Source organism: Aotus nancymaae, unplaced genomic scaffold (assembly GCF_030222135.1).
Source record: "Aotus nancymaae isolate 86718 unplaced genomic scaffold, 86718_ANA_hifiasm-v0.15.2.pri h1tg000036l, whole genome shotgun sequence".
Classification (NCBI taxonomy): domain Eukaryota; kingdom Metazoa; phylum Chordata; class Mammalia; order Primates; family Aotidae; genus Aotus; species Aotus nancymaae.
The window spans coordinates 33,266,249-33,284,142 of record NW_026988450.1 but is presented as its reverse complement, the minus strand read 5'-3'; positions in this window follow the sequence as shown (position 1 = coordinate 33,284,142).

Sequence of the window (17,894 nt, the reverse complement as noted above, 5' to 3'; positions counted from 1 at the left end):
AAGAAATGGAAGCCTTAAATTACTGCTATAGGAAAAGACATGTTATATTTGTTTATGCTAAAATTTCCGAGGAAGTTTTGATGTAACTTAGATGTGTAAATAAAATAAAATAGGCATATTCATCCTTAAGAGCTTAAATTAGTAATAATGGAGTTAATGCTGGGATTTTCATGTTACTCAGTGAAGGAAGATCTATGTATTTTTGAATGAATGAAGATTGTCAAGAAGTTTATTATTAATTTAAAAAACTATAGGAATGGGAATTACCTATGACCAACCAGTTAGAAAAAAATGTTTCACTGGGCTTAAGTGATGGGAGTCAGGAATTACTCTAACATCTTTATTGATGGATTGCCATTTGCAGATGGGAGAGAGTAAATCACCCAAACATGACTCACTTGGAGAATAACTTATTATCCTTAAACATATTTTATTTGTTAATAGGCTATGGTTAAAACCAATTGGATCAGGAGAAAGTAGTGGGTGTGTGATGACTATGTGTTACAGGATCTGTAATACATATTTGGAGAAGAGAGATGCAAATTCTCAACACTGATCCAAGTTACTTCAAATTTTAAATAGAAAAAAACTCCACCAATTTATTTCTTCTTTAAGACCAGTATTTTTCTTGTTCTAGATGGCCTAATAATCTGTAATTTTGATAAGCTTTCTGTGTCATTTCTTTCACGTGTAACATGCTTTGCTGAGTGGGGCAACCACACACTTGATATGCTCTATCTTATGACTCTGAGTATCTGAAGCATTCACAATCACACTAATTTTTGCTTTTATTTAATTTGACTCAGAATAAGCTCCAGTTAATTTCCCTTTAGGTTTAAGTAAAAAGGACCTATGTAAGCTTTTGGCTGGTTATTATTATTGTCTATTAAAAAATATAATTACATTTAAAAAGAACTGATGCATAATAATATGTCTAATAAAAAACAAAACTCAAACCTTTTTTCTTCTCAAGTATGTTTTGAAGTAAAAATGCTCAGAGCATTGTTCAAACTGAAGTTTTAATTTAATGACACTAAAATAAAAAATGTATCTTTGATGTAGTTTTACCTTATGTTATAGGGCAATTATAATAATTCTGAATATTGAACATTTGTGGTATTATTCAAATTAATAATATTTCCTAAGGTATTACTTTAACCAAGATTTTAGTATATGTCACTATGTTTATGCATGTAAGACCTAAGCATATATTAATTACTCTGGGTAACTCATGTTATGTTGGTTAATTTCTGAATGGTGCAGTCTTTTTATGAATTTAATGTATATTAATTAAAATATTAAACTTCCACATGGCTAAATAAGACCTAATCTTAAGCTACAATTTATCCATGTACCACAGTACTCCATTAAGTACCTAATTATTCATTGCTAGGGGTGGTCAGGAGGAGATATACAAATTCTTAGCTAAAAGGTGGAAATTAGAACATTCTTTTAATTTACTCATTATTTCTAGTTATTAACATCTTCTCTTTGAAATCCTTTTAGGATACACACACAAACAAATTCACTCTAAATTATATTTAATGTACACAATTAATTTAAAATCATTCTCCTCCTGTAGAGAGATTGTGGCAGAGAATAAAAGCCAAATTATTCGCATTTATTGGCATACAAGGGTTTGTTCTTGCTGATGGTACACTGACTCAGGAGGCTTGGAGCAGTGGAGATAACTTCTTTTAGACTGCATCAGCAGTCCCCTGTAATCATTCCTAGTTACCCTCTGAGTAGTAACCTCTGTAATTCTCTGACTGATCAAAAGCATCTCCAGCTAAACCCATCTTTGCCAAACTTGTGCTTGAAAGGCTTAAATGGATTGATGACCCCAGTAACATTCCTAGAGCAACTGTTGTAATTATTTCTCTTTAATACCTACTAATCATACTGTTATACTTCTAAGCATCTTCATAAAAGAGAAGCTAATGTTTTCTTGTAAGATTTATCTGTATAGTGAAAAGCATTGTGTTAGTAGTCCTGTCCATTCAAGTAAGATTTGCTGGAACAAACAATATATGAGTATCTTCGGTAGTGAAACTTTTTCTTTCTCTGTCTCTGTCTTTTTTTCTCTTTCTTTCTTTTCCCCTTCTTTGTTTCTCCCTCCCTTTTTCTCTCTTTCCCTTCCGTGTTTTCTTTGCTTTTGTCATATAAATAAAAACAAATAAAATAGTAATTCTTCATTCAAACATATTTCTTAAGCATTACCATCACTAGAGACACAAAAGAATACAATATGGCATTTCCTGTCCACAGTGTAATGAGAGAGAAAAGTGAACTAAATAATTATAACACATTAATTTCACCATTAATCAAATGACACCTAGATAATAAATTAGGATCTTTTAAGTGTTAATTTCCCAGTTGTGTATAAAAAGGAAACTTCTTGTGTGAATAGTAGACTCATAATTCAATAGTGAAACTGTGGCAAAAGTGTAAAGTTTTGATATCTAAGAATATTTAAAGATAGCACAGTTCCTGCATCAAGAGCAGCTATTTTGATTTTGCCAGAGCTGTGTGCCATTCCACAGCACAATCTTCCATTAAATAATCATGCCATCTTTACATCATGTATCAGAGAGATGAGAAGCTTCACTTTCTACAGCCTATGATTCATAATGATACTTGGCCTGATAGACAGTCAGCACCAAAATCATTTACGAAAGCACCTCCGAAAACCTTTTTTCTACTACTGAAAAATGAGTCGGTCTATTTTCAGGGTGTGACTAAAAACACTGGACATTGTTTTCATTTTTATATTAACGATATGAATATTAAGTATAAGGAGGATAAAACACTGAATTTACCAGGTGTGGTGAATTACATCAGGTGTCTGAACAATATAGACATTTAGCCTGAATCATTCACCTTGAAACATTTTCTCATTTCTTTAATAGAAGAGAAAATTTTCTCTTTAGGTTAGGTAGATACATTTTCTTAACTTTCAATTTCACTTTGCCTATTTAGATATAGATATGCTTTCAATACCCTGACAGGTTTTGGAGGGCAAAAGCATATCTTCCCTTTCTTAATTCTTACAACTTTTAGTATGACATCCATTTCCACAAGGAGAATATTTAATAAAAACATATTATTCTGAATTCAAAACTTATAAAGTCAAATATAGCAAAAGGTAAAAAGTCAGCTCTTCCAGACTCCTGGCTAATTTGTGTTCCACCACTTGCTTCTATGGCTACTTTAGGATTTCAGCAGTCACTACACTAGCAAGGCAAAGAATTACAGCATCCGGGCATTCAACCAAAGCTCATATGCCTTCATTAAAACAGATCCACCATGTAAATAGGATGTGCCTAGATGATTTTTTTTCCTCAGTGCAAAAATGACATTTTCCCCATCTTAAATTTGTCAAGTTGTCTTTATACTAACTATGTAAGTTCTTGCAAATTTATTTGTACAATCATGTAACGATTGACAATATGTACAATCCAGAATTATGTGAGGTGACATATTTGGTTTTTTCCCTTTTCAGAATCAAAACAAACTCAATGCATTGAGTGGGGTGATCTTACTTTTCAATTGAATTAACCATTTTGTTATAACTTTATAGAACATAATGTTTGCTCTTCCTTGAACTTTAACCATGTAACCAGTTTCCTTGTGGGCTAGAGGAGAAGGAATCAGTAAAACTGTACATCTGCCAACTCTGTATGAGCTAAATTTCCTTTTCAATTAAAGACGAGCAAAAAGGTCAGGAATAAACACCACTTAAAACTAAAATTAGGAAAATGCAACTTAGTAAGAAATGTTCACCCCAGGAATCCTCACATGGTATCAGAAACAAATAATATGATGACTTTTAGTACCTTTTATATTGGGATAAATATTAGATTAATCTTTCAGGAATTCTTAGTGCAACACATAAACTAACAGAGAGAGAGAAGAGAAGAGAAAGAGGAGAAGTGAACAGAAGAAATGAGATGAGAAGGGAAGAGAAGAGAAAAGAACTCCTGTGCAACAATCCTGCACGATTTGTGCACGTACCCCAGAACCGAAAGTACAATAATATATATATGTAAAATTTGTCAAGCTGTCTTTATACACACACACACACACACACACAAAGAATTATAGGTGTCTGCAAGCCCTATTTTCAGGTTTTCAACAGCATTCACCATTGTTAACTTCTAAGGTCACTGTCTATCTACTTGGAGGAGATAATCTATTGCATTGTAACACTACAAAAAAATTATATCATGTTGCTCAGAATTCTTATCTTAATGAAATCTTTCTGGCATTTTGACAATTTTGGAGGAAGTTTCATTTCTAAGATGAAATTCCTCAGACTGATTTATATGCTATTTGCATCACTGAAACATAGGTTCCCCCTCCCCCTTTCCCTTTAGAGTTTAGGCTAACACTACTGACTTGGAGAATCATTCTCTTTTTAATGTCTGATATATTTTATTTTATTTTTTTGTTGTTGCAGGAATGACTAGCTGGCAATGCTATATTCTAATTAAGTGAAATTCCAAAGGCAAATAAATCCATAGCCTGAATGCATGTTTGCTACTTTTGTAATTTATCCATGTTGAATAATCCTCTTGTCAGGATCTGTTTATTTTCTGTTTCCATTCACTTCTGTATTCTGCTCTCCCACTTTGTAAGTCTTATTTAAGGAAATAGCAACCCTTTTGCTTATAAAGAATCTTGTACATAATCATTCAATTGTGCTACTGTTCACTGAATCTCCTTTTTCATTCTCAGAAATTACTGATTAATTCTTTAGGATCTAATCAGCTTTTTCTTAATTTGCCTACCTGGCTACATATGAAGAAACACTGCTGCTTAGATGCACACTTAAATTATATTTTTCATCATAATGCATCTTTTCATATTCTTAAATGCAACAAGTAATGGGATTTATATTGTTTTTATTCAGACAAAATTCCCATTACACTACCCATTTTAAACATAATTATCTTATTATTGATATTTTTTAACTACCCAACATTCCTGTCATTTATGATTTATTGAAGAAACTGCTTAGTTCAGATGCAAAAAGAATTGAAATGAATCTATAAAATTTTGAAATGTCAACCCTTTATAATTAGTAAATAGGTGACAAAGTAGAAAAACTATAATTTATGTTTATTGTGTGAATCATCCTAGAATATTTTTAACCTCATCAACAACTAAACATTTATCGGCCCCAGATAAAATAATATTCTAAAAATACAGAGCTTGTTTCTTCAGTATCTTTTGTTTATGAAATATGTGATTCTTAATAGGAAGTGGAGACACCTCCCTACTATGCTACTCTAATGATTTTCTTATTTGAAAAGAAAAAACTCACACAATTAAAAGAAAGAAAAGCTCTTCTGTCTTTTTTTTTTCTTTTGGTGCTATGGACATCATCCTAGTACCCAGCACAGAATGAGAGCCTTATTATGTTACAAAGAAGAAAAAAGCAGCAAAGCAAACCTGTGATAAGTTTAATGACTAAACCTTCCACCTAGTGCTGTTATTTCAGAAAAGCCAAGATGCTTACTTTATTTTAACTTATTTAAAATAAATAAGTTAAAATAAACTTTTCCAAACTTACCTTTACTAATTTACTTTGACAATTATTTATACTTTTACAAATTTAATTTTTTCCTTCAAATAAGATACACTGAAGTATAGTAAAAGATAAAATCAGGAATCAAGAGAAAAGACAGAGTAATACTAGGAACAACTGGATGTTCTTTAATTAGATAATTCAGATAAAATAGACAAATTCTTAACGAAACTAATAAATCTTATTTAGCAAAAAACTGGAACATCTAAATAGGTCTATAGAAGTAAAGAGACTAGGCTAGAAATTAGAAAACTTTCTGCAAATAAAATCCTGGGTCTGAATGGCTTAAATGGTAAATTCTACTAAATTTATGCCAGGTCTTCATATGTAACCCAAAAAATAGAGAGGAATGAGCATATCTGAACTCATTTTATGAGACCAGTATTACCCTGATCCCAAACTGTTTCAGAACTTACTACAAAGCTACAATATTCAAAATAATATGTGAGTCTTTCATAAAAATAGGTCTACGTATGCAACCAACATTGGTGCATTTCCATATATAAAGCAAGTATTAACAGAACTAATGGGAGAAATAAGCAGCAATACAATAATAGAATGGGATTTTATTAACTCACTTTCAACAATGGATAAACCATTCAGACAAAAATCAATAGGGAAACAGTGCACTTGAATAGCACTATAGACAAAATGGACCTAATAGACATATACAGAACATGCTATCCAACAGCAGCAGAATACACATTCTTTGCAAGCACACAGAGAACATTCTCTAGGACACATCACAAGTTGGGCCACAAAATAAGTTTAAACAAATTTAAGAAGATTCAATGAAGTCATCTATCATTTCCTACCACAAAGGCATAAAACTGGAAATAGGAGAAATTTTAGAAAATTCACAAATATGTGGAAATTAAAATGACACTCTTGAACAACTGGTTTCTTAAAGAAGAAATCAAAAATAAAATCAAAAGTTATCTTGATACAAAATAAAATGAATATAAAATGTACAAAAACTTATTGGATAACCGAAAGCCACCCCAGTCTACTGGTAGCCTGGGGATCATCCCAATCCTTCCTACCATGGCCAGTGTCTGAGTGAATCACTGGGGGGCTTGAGGTTTGGACCACCTGCCCTGGCTTTGCCAACCCTGAGCACACAGTCCAGGGACCTGGTAATTGCCCAGCCCAGAGTACCACCATTGGCACTGGAGCACTCCTTTCAGTATCTGAGTCAGACCTATTCAACCTGCCACTACTGCCACAGCTGGCACCCACCCACTTGTGCCAGATGTGAGCCTAAGGACTGGCTACCCATCCTGTCACAGCCACTTTCAACCCAGGTGTCTGGTAGACACCTGATTGTTTCATCACTGCTACTGCCATTGCCCAAGCCATGTCCACTGCCCGGGGTCTTGAGAACCTGCCTGCCTATCTGCTGCCATTCCTAGAACCCATGCAACCCACTTGGAGACCCAACAATTATCCTGCCTGGGCCTACTAAAACTATTGCCAGCTTATGACCCTCTGGGGCCCAAGGAAAGGTATGCTTAGACTACTGCTACCACCATGGGGTCCAAAGACTAGTACACCTGGTGTCCTGGTCCCAAGTACAACTTTACCACAGCCTCTGCTCAACATCACCTGAAGCCATTTAACTAATTTAACTAAATTTAAATTTAACTAATGTTGTTTATAGCCACAGAAGTAATACAGAGATTATACTACTCCATGCACACACAATCAAAGCCAAAATTTTTTACCCAGTCAACACCATGGATCCACCTCAGGAAAAAAGTACCCCACTATGAAAGCAAATTCAAAGCACTGGAAGAAGTGACTGTTGTAAGAGATGTGTAGATATCAAGGTAAGGATAAAAGAAACATGGGAAATTAAAGAAATTTGATACCACTGAAGGAATACAATAATTCTCCAGCAACAAATCCCACTCAAAAAGAAATTTATAAAATCCTGAGAAAAAAATTCAAAATATGATTTAAGGAAGTTTAGTAAGATACAAGACAATACTAAAAAACAATACAAAGAAATTAGAAAACTAATTCAGGAAATAAATGAGAAATTTACCAAAAATATCGATATCATAAAAGAGAACCACACAGAAATTCTGGAACTGAATAATTATTAAATGAAATTTAATATACATTTGAAGTTTCAACTGTAGACTAGATCAAGCAAAAAAAAAGAATCCTAGAAATTGAAGACAGATCTTTTGAAATAAACCAGTTGGGCAAAAGTAAAGAAAAAAGAATGAAAAAAGCTTGGGTGGCATATGGGACACCATAAAGTGACCATATTTTTGCATTTTTAGAATCCTAGAAGGTGCAGATAAAATGAACAGATTACAAAAACCTATTAAAGAAAATAATACATGAAAAACTCCTAACTCTAGCAAGAAAATTAAGCATCCAGATCCAGGAGGCCCAGAGATTCCCCAAAAGATTCAAATTCAAAATGTCTTCTCCAAGACACATTATAGTCAAAGTCTCAAAAGTAAAACAACAAATGAGAATTCTAAAAAAGAGCAAGGAAAAAGTGTCTAGTCACTTATAGATTAACCCTCATAAGACTAAAGGTAGATTTCTAGGCAGAAACCTTACAGGTCAGGAGAGAATGGGATGATACATTCAAAGTTCTGAAAGAAAAAACTGCCAACAAAGGATACAAACCCATGAAAGTTATCTGTCATAAAGGAAGGAAAAATAAATTATTTCCCAGACAAGCAAAAGCTGAGAGAATGTATCATCATTATATTGACCCTACATGAAAACCTTGAGAATTCTATACCTGGAAGCAAAGAACAATATCTACCATCATGAAAACATGAAGACAACTGGTAAAGTAAGCACACAAACAAGGAAAAGACTCAAATTATAGCATTACAGAAAACCTCCAAATCACAGTGATAAATAAGGGAGAAAGAAACAAAGGGTACACAGAATAAACAGCAAGCAATTAATAAAATGAGAGAAATAAGCCCTCAAATATTAGTAAAAACTTTGAATATAAATGAATTAAACTTCCCAAATAAAAGATAGAGACTGGCTCAATGGATTTAAAAAATAAGACCCAACTATATACTGCCTACAAGAAACTCATCTCACCTGTAAAGACACACATAGACTAAAAGTAAAGGGATAAAAAAGACATTTCGTGCCAACAGAAAACACAAGTAAGCAGGATTAGTTATACTTACATCGAATAAAATAGACTGTAAGTCACAAGCATTAAAAAAAAAGGATACTATATAATAATAAGGGGTCAATTCTAAATATATATCTAATAATAATAATTCTAAACATATATGCACCTAACACCAGAGCACCCATATATAAAATATATGTGAATAGATTTAGAGCAAGAGAGATAGATTACAATACAATGATAGTTGGGAACTTCAATATTGCACTCTTAGCATTAGACAGATCATCTAGGCAGAAAACTAGAAAAAAAATTGATTTAAACTCTACGTTAGAACAAATGGACCTAACAGGCATTTATGGAACACTTTATGCAACAGCCACATAACGAACATCCTCCTTATCAGGACATGAAATATATTCCAGTATAGAACACATGTTAGGACACAAACTAAGTCTCAAAAATTTTTTTTAAATAGAAATTATATCAGGTGTTTTCTCAAATCACAATAAGATAAAACTAGAAATTAATAACGGAAGGAACTGTGGAAACCTGTATAAACACATGGAAATTAAACAACAAACTCCTGAATGATCACTGGGTTAAGAAAAGAGTTACAGAGAAATTTTTTAAAATTCTATAAAACAAATGAAAATGGAAACATAATTTACAAAAACATGGAAAACAGGAAAACCAGTACTAAGAAGGAAGTTCATGGCAGGACAAGCTTGCATTTAAAAAAAGTAGAAAGATTTGAAGTAAGCGATTTAACAATGCACATCAAAGAACTAGAAAAATAAGAACAAACTAAGCCCAAAATTAGCAGAAGAAAAGAGATGTTAAAGACCAGAACAGAACTAAACAAAATAGAGATTAAATTGGTATTCAAATAGTAAGAGAGGACATCAAATTGTCCCTGTTTGCAGATGACATGATTGTATATTTAGAAAATCCCATCGTCTCAGCCCAAAATCTCCTTAAGCTGATAAGCAACTTTAGCAAAGTCTCCAGATACAAAATCAATGTGTAAAAATCTCAAGCATTCCTATACACCAATAATAGACAAACAGAGAGCCAAATCATGAGTGAACTCCCATTCACAATTGCTACAAAGAGAATAAAATGCCTAGGAATACAACTAACAAGGGATGTGAAGGATCTCTTCAAGGAGAACTACAAACCACTGCTCAAGGAAATAAGAGAGGACACAAGCAGATGGAAAAATATTCCATGCTCATGGTTAGGAAGAATCAGTATCATGAAAATGGCCATACTGCCCAAAGTAATTTATAGATTCAATGCTATCCCCATGAAGCTACCATTTACCTTCTTCACAGAACTGGAAAAAGCCACCTTAAATATCATATGGAACCAAAACAGAGCCCATATAGCCAAGACATCCTAAGCAAAAACAAACAAACAAATAAAGCTGAAGGCATCAGGCTACCCGACTTCATACTATACTACAAGGCTACTGTAATCAAAACAGCATGGTATTGGTACCAAAACAGAGATATAGACCAGTGGAACAGAACAGAGACCTCGGAAGTAACACCACACATCTACAACCATCTGATCTTTGATAAACCTGACAAAAGCAAGCAATGGGGAAAGGATTCCCTGTTTAATAAATGGTGTTGGGAAAACTCATTAGCCATATGCAGAAAGCTGAAACTGGATCCCTTCCTTACACCATATACAAAAATTAATTCCATATGCACTAAATATTTAAACATAAGACCTAACACCATAAAAATTCTGGAAGAAAACCTAGGTAACACCATTCAGGACATAGGCACAGACAAGGACTTCATGACAAAAGCACTAAAATCAATGGCAACAAAAGCCAAAATAGACAAATAGGATCTAATTAAACTTAAGGGCTTCTGCACAGCAAAAGAAACTATCATTAGAGTGAACTGGCAATAAACAGAAGGAAAAAAAATTTGCAATCTACCCGTCTGAGAAAGGACTAATATCTAGAATCTACAAAGAACTTAAACAAATTTACGAGAAAAAAACAATCTTATCAAAAAGTGGGTGAAGGATACGAACAGACACTTTTCAAAAGAAGACATTTACAGAGTCAACAAACATGAAAAAATGCTCATGATCACTGTTCATTAGAGAAATGCAAATCAAAACTGCATTGAGATACCATCTCACACCAGTTAGAATGGTGATCATTAAAAAATCTGGAGACAACAGATGCTGGAGATGATGTGAAGAAATAGGAATGCTTTTACACTATTGGTGGGAGTGTAAATTAGTTCAACCATTGTGGAAGACAGTGTGGCAATTCCTTGAAGGTCTAGAACTAGAAATACCATTTAACCCAGCAATCCCATTACCTGGTATACACCCAAAGGATTATAAATCATATGTTCTCTGCGGCACTGTTTACAATAAAGACACATGCTCACATATGTTCTCTGTGGCACTGTTTACAATAGAAAGGACTTGGAACCAACCCAAATGCCCTTCAATGATAGACTGGATAAAGAATATGTGGCACATATACACCATGGAATACTATGCAGCCATAAAAATGGATGAGTTCATGTCCTATGCAGGGACATGGATGAATCTGAAAACCATCATTCTCAGTAAACTGAGAGAACAGAAAACCAAACACCACAAGTTCTCACTCATAAGTGGGTGTTCAACATTGAGAACACATGGACACAGGGAAAGGAACATCACACATTGGGGCCTGTTGCGGGGTGGGAGAGCTAGGGGAGGGATAGCAGGTGGTGGGGGTATTGGGGAGGGATAACATTATGAGAATTACATAATGTAGAAGACGGCGGGATGGAGGCAGCAAACCACCATGGTATGTGTATACCTACGTAACAATCCTGCTTGATCTCCACATGTACCCCAGCACTTAAAGTATAATAATTATATTAAAAAATAGCAAAAACCTTTTAAAAACTTTAAATCTAATAAATAAATTAAGTGAAGTTTAAGGATCTAAAATAAAAATAGGAGAACAAGTAGCATTTATATGTGTCAATAATAAACTAATTGAGAAAGAAATTGAGAGGGAAATCCCATTTACAATAGCTCAAAATAAAAATTCCTAGGAATACATTTAACCAAAGAGATAAAAGAGCTCTACAAGGAAAACTACAAAATGCTGATGAAAGAAATGTAAGAGGGCACAAACAAATGGAAAGCCATCTTATGCTTGTGGATTGGAAGAATTGATATTATTATTATTATTATTATTATTATTATTTTTTTTTTTTTTTTTTTTTTTGAGACGGAGTTTCGCTCTTGATACCCAGGCTGGAGTGCAATGGCGCGATCTCGGCTCACCGCAACCTCCGCCTCCTGGGTTCAGGCAATTCTCCTGCCTCAGCCTCCTGAGTAGCTGGGATTACAGGCACCCGCCACCGTGCCCAGCTAATTTTTTGTATTAGTAGAGACGGGGTTTCACCATGTTGACCAGGATGGTCTCGATCTCTTGACCTCGTGATCCACCCGCCTCGGCCTCCCAAAGTGCTGGGATTACAGGCTTGAGCCACCGCGCCCGGCCTAGAATTAATATTATTAAAATAACCATACTAACAGAAAATTCTACAGATTCGATGCAAGTCCTATAAAAATGCCAACATTATTTTAACAGACATAGAAAAAAATCCTATTAATAAAATTTGTATGGGACAACAACATAAAAAGCCTAAATAGCCAAGGCAATTCCAAGCAAAATGAACCAAGCTGGAGTTATCATACTATCTGACTTCAAAATATATTACAAGGATGTAGCAACCCAAACAACATGATATTGGAAAAAAAAATCAATAAATGGAACAGACTCCAGAAATAAGTCTGCATATTCATAGCCAATTGAATTTCCACAAAGGAACCAAAAATATACATTGAGGAAAAACATTCTCCTTAATATATGACATTGGGAAAATTCGATATACAAATGCAGAAGAATGAAATTGAACCCTTATATCTTATTACACACAGAAATCAGTTCAACATGGATTAAATCATTAAGTGTAAAATCTGAAACTATAAAAGTACTGGAAAAGGCTGTGCACACCGGCTTACACCTGTGATCCCAGCAATTTGGGAGGCTTCAGCTGGTGGATTACTTGAGGTCAGGAGTTTGAGACAAGCCCAGCCAACACAGCAAAACCCCATCTCTACTAAAAATACAAAAAAAAAAAAAAAAAATTAGCTGGACATGGTGCTACACACCTGTCATCCCAGCTAGTTGGGAAGCTAAGGCATGAGAATTGCTTGAACCCGGAAGGCGGATGTTGTAGTGACTCAAGACATTTTCACTGCACTCAAACCTGGGCAACAGTGTGAGACTCTGTCTCAAAAAACAAATAAACAAACAAACCAAAACTACTAGAAGAAAATAGGAAAAACACTGTAGGACATTGTTCTAAACAAAGATTATATGGCTAGGAACTCAACTGCACAGATAATAAAACAAAAATAGACAAATGGGATCACATCAAACTAAAAGGCTTCTGAACAACAAAGGAAACAATCAACAGAGTGAAGAGACAACTTGGTCAATGAGAGAAAATATTTTCAAACTATTCTTCCTACAAGGGATCAATATCCAGAATACACAATGAACTGAAACAACTCAACAATAAAAAACAAATATCCCATTACAAAGTGGGTTAATGACATGAGTAAATATTTTTCAAAAGAAGATATACAAATGACCAACAAGTATATGAAAATATGCTCAATATCATCATCAGGGAAATGCACATCAAAACTACAACGAGATGTTCTCAAGAAATGTCAAAAGAAAAATATAAAAAGACCTTAAAGTCGCTAAAGAAAAACCTCAAAATCTCAAAAGAAAGATCTCAAACAACCTGATTTCACACATAAAGAGACTACAAAATGAAAAAAAAAACTTAACTGCTAATAAGTAGATGGAAAGAATTAGTAAAGCTCAGAGAAAAAATAAAGGAGATAGAGACTAGAAATGGAATAGAAAAGATTAACAAAACTAAGAGTTGTATTTTTTTTGAAAACATCAACAAATCTGACAAACTTTTAGCAAGATTAAACAAGATAAAAGGAGAGATAACTAATAAGTAAAATTATAAATGAAAGAGGAGACATTATCACTTATACCATAGAAATACAAGGAGTTATGAGATTATTATGCGCAATTAAATGCCAACAAACTGGACAACCTAGAAGAAATGTGTAAATTCCCAGAAACATAAAACCTATCCAAACTGAATCATGAAGCAATAGAAAATATGAACAGACCAATAATGGGTAAGGAGATTAAATTAGTAATCAAAACATCTCCAACAAAGCCCAGGAGCAGACATATTTATGGGTGAATTCTACCAAGCATTTAAAGAATCATAAACTCCAGTACTTCTTAAAATCTTTCAAAAAATTTGAGAGGAAGATCCACTTCCAAGCTAATTTTATGAGGCTCATATTACCTTCATATCAAAGTCAGATGAGGATGCTACAAAAAAAGAAGAAATATAGAAGCCAGTATTTCTGAATATGATGCAAAGTTCCTCAAGAAAATAATAGCTAACTGAATTTAGCAGCACATTAAAAATATCATATATCTCTCCACATCTTCTCCAGCATCTGTCATTTCCTTACTCTTTAAGGATCACCATTCCAACTGATGTGAGATGGTATGTCATTGTGGTTTTGATTTGCATTTCTCTAATGACTAGTGATGCTGAGCTTTTTTTCATGTTTGTTGGCCACATAAATGTCATAAGTGTCTGTTCATATCCTTCACCCACTTTTTGATGTGGTTGTTTGTATAAATTAGTTCAACCACCATAGAAGACAGTGTGGCAATTTCTCAAGGATCTAGAACTAGAAATACCGTTTGACCCAGCAGTCTCATTACTGGATATATACCCAAAGGAGTATAAATCATTCTACTATAAAGACACATGCACACATGTTTATTGCAGCACTATTTACAATAGCAAAGACTTGGAATCAACCCAAATGCCCATCAGTGATAGACTGGATAAAGAAAATGTGGCACATATACACCATGGAATACTGTGCAGCCATAACAAAGGATGAGTTCATGTCCTTTGCAGGGACATGGATGAAGCTGGAAACCATCATTCTCAGCAAACTAATACAAGAACAGAAAACCAAACACTTCATGTTCTCACTCATAAGTGGGAATTGAACAATGAAAATACATGGACACAGGGAGGGGAACCTCACACATTAGGATCATTGTGGGATGGGGGGGAAGGGAGGGCTACTATTAGGAAAAATACCAATTGCATAAAACTTAGATGACAGGTGGATGGGTACAGCACAAACCCATGGTACATGTATAGCTATGTAACAAACCTGCACGTTCTGCACATGTATCCCAGAACTTAAAGTATAATAAAACATATATATATATACACATACACACACACACATATATATATCATATGCACACATATATATCACACATATATGATATATATGTGTGCATATGATATATATGTGTGTGTGTGTATGTGTATATATATATATCTATCATACATCATGATATATATATACACATACATGTATGTGTGTGTGTATATATATATATATATATATATATATATATATCAATCATACATCATGATCAAGTGGTATTTATTCCCTGGATGCAAGTATGTTTCAAAATATGCAAATCAATAAATGTGATACAGCACATTAACAGGATAAATTATAAAATCCAAATGATCATCTCAAAAGATGTAGGAAAACTATCTGACAAAACATAACATCTTTTTGTAATAAAAACTCTTAGCAAATTAGGTATGCAAGGAATGTAACTCAACATAATAAGGGTTATATATGACAAACCCTCAAAAATACTGTACTCAATGGTGAAGACATGAAAGCTTTTTCTCTAAGATCAGGAACAATACAAGTTTTCCCACCTTTGTCACTTCTCTTTACATAGGACTGTAATTCTTAGCTAGAGCAATTAAACAAGAAAAAGAAACAAAACACTTCCAAACTGGAAAGGAAGATGTTAAGTTTTCTTTGCAGATGACATGATATTATATATTGAAAAGCTCTAAGACTCCATGTAGAAATAGTTATAACTAATAAACATATTCAGTAAAGTTCTAAGATTCAAAATAATCATGCAAAGATCATTTGCATTTCTTTACACAAAGAATGAATTTTCTAAAAAAGAAATTAAAATAATCTCATTTACAATAGCATGAAAAAGAATACTTAGAACAATTTTAACTAAAGAGGTGAAAGATCTTTACACTGAAAAATATAAGACATTAATAAAAGAAATTGTAGAAGAAACAATTAGATGGAAATATATCCAATGTGCATGGTATAGGATAATCAACATTGTTAAAAATTTCACACCTCCTAAAGCAATCTACATAGTAAATATAACCACTATCAAAATGCCAACATTATTTTTCACAAAAATAGAAAAAAATTCTATAATTCATAGGGAAACACAAAAGACCCCCAAAATAACCAAAGAAATCTTGAGAAAGAACAATGTCAGACCCATTGCACTCTTTGATATTGAATTGTATTGCAAAAATAATTAATCAAAACAGTATGAGACTGGCATTAAAAAATGACATGTATGCCGCTGGGCATGGTAGCTCACACCTGTAATCCCACGACTTTGGGAGGCTGAGGTGAGCAGATCATGAGGTCAGGAGTTCAAGACCAGCCTGGCCAACATAGTAAAACCCCATCTCTACTAAAAATACAAAAAACTAGCTGGCTGTGGTGGCATACGCCTGTTATTTCTGCTATTCAGGAGGCTGAGGCAGGAGAATCACTTGAACTCAGGAGGTGAAGGTTGCAGTAAACTGAGATCATGCACCACACTCCAGCCGGGGTGACAGTGTGAGACTCAAAAGAAAGAGAAAGAAGAAAGGAAGAAAGAAAGAAAGAAGGAAAGAAAGAAAGAAAGAGAGAGAGAAAGGAAGAAAGAAAGAAAGAGACAAATAGAGACAGAAAGAAAGAGAGAGAGAGAGAAACGTAGACCAACAAAACATAATAGAGAGCCAAGAAATATACCTGCACCTATATGGTCAACTAAGCTTTGACAAGGTTTCCAAGAACAGACAATGGGGAAAGGAAAGTCTGTTCAATAGATGGTGTTGGGGATGCTGACTATTGGAACTTTGTCTTGCACTATATAGGAAAATTAATTTGAAGCAAAATAAATACTTAAGTGTATGATCTGGAACCATACAACTCCTAGAAGAAAACATAAGGAACAAGCTCCTTGATATTGGTCTCTGCAATAATTTTTTTTTCGATATGACACAAAAAGTGCACACAACAAAAATAAACAAGAATACATCAAACTAAAATGTTTCTTCACAGCAAACAAAGAAGTCAACAAAATAAAAATATAACCATTGAATGAGTAAAAGTATTTGCAAACCATATATCTTATAAGAAATTAATATTTAAAATACATAAGAAACCAAAGCAACTCAATATCTAAAAGAGGTCCCTATTAAAAATGGGAAAATAACCTAAATAGATATTTTTCCAAAGAAGACAAGAAAATAGCTGAAGGAACTCAACATCACTAATCAAAGACATGCAAATGAAAACCACAATTAGCTACTACCTGATATCTTTTAGGATTGCTATTATCAAAAAGAGAAGAGATAGTAAGTGTAGTGAGGATGTGGAGAAAAGGAAACTATTATACACTGTGGGAATGTAAATTGGTACATTTATTGAAAACAATATAGAGTTTAAAAAATATATTAAAAATAGAAATGCCATATGATCCAGCAATCCCACTTGTGAATTTATATCCAAAGGAAGTGGAATTAGTATGTTGAGGAGATATCTACTCCTACATGTTCATTGCAGTATTATTCACAATAGTCAAGATACAGAAACGAAACAAATGTCCATTGGTGTATGAATGGATACAGAAAATGTGATACACATATAAATAATAAATTATTTTTCAGACATTAGAAGGTCCTGCTGTTTGCAACAGCATGGATGAACTTGGAGAACACTATATTAAGTAAAATAAAACACAAACAAAAAAACCCACAGAAAGACAAATACTGTATCACCTTACTTTCATGTGCAATCTAAAAAAGTTGTACGCATAGAAGCAGAGAGTAGGATGTTGGTTATCAGGGCCTGGGGGTGAGGAAAATGGGAGATGTTCAAAGGATA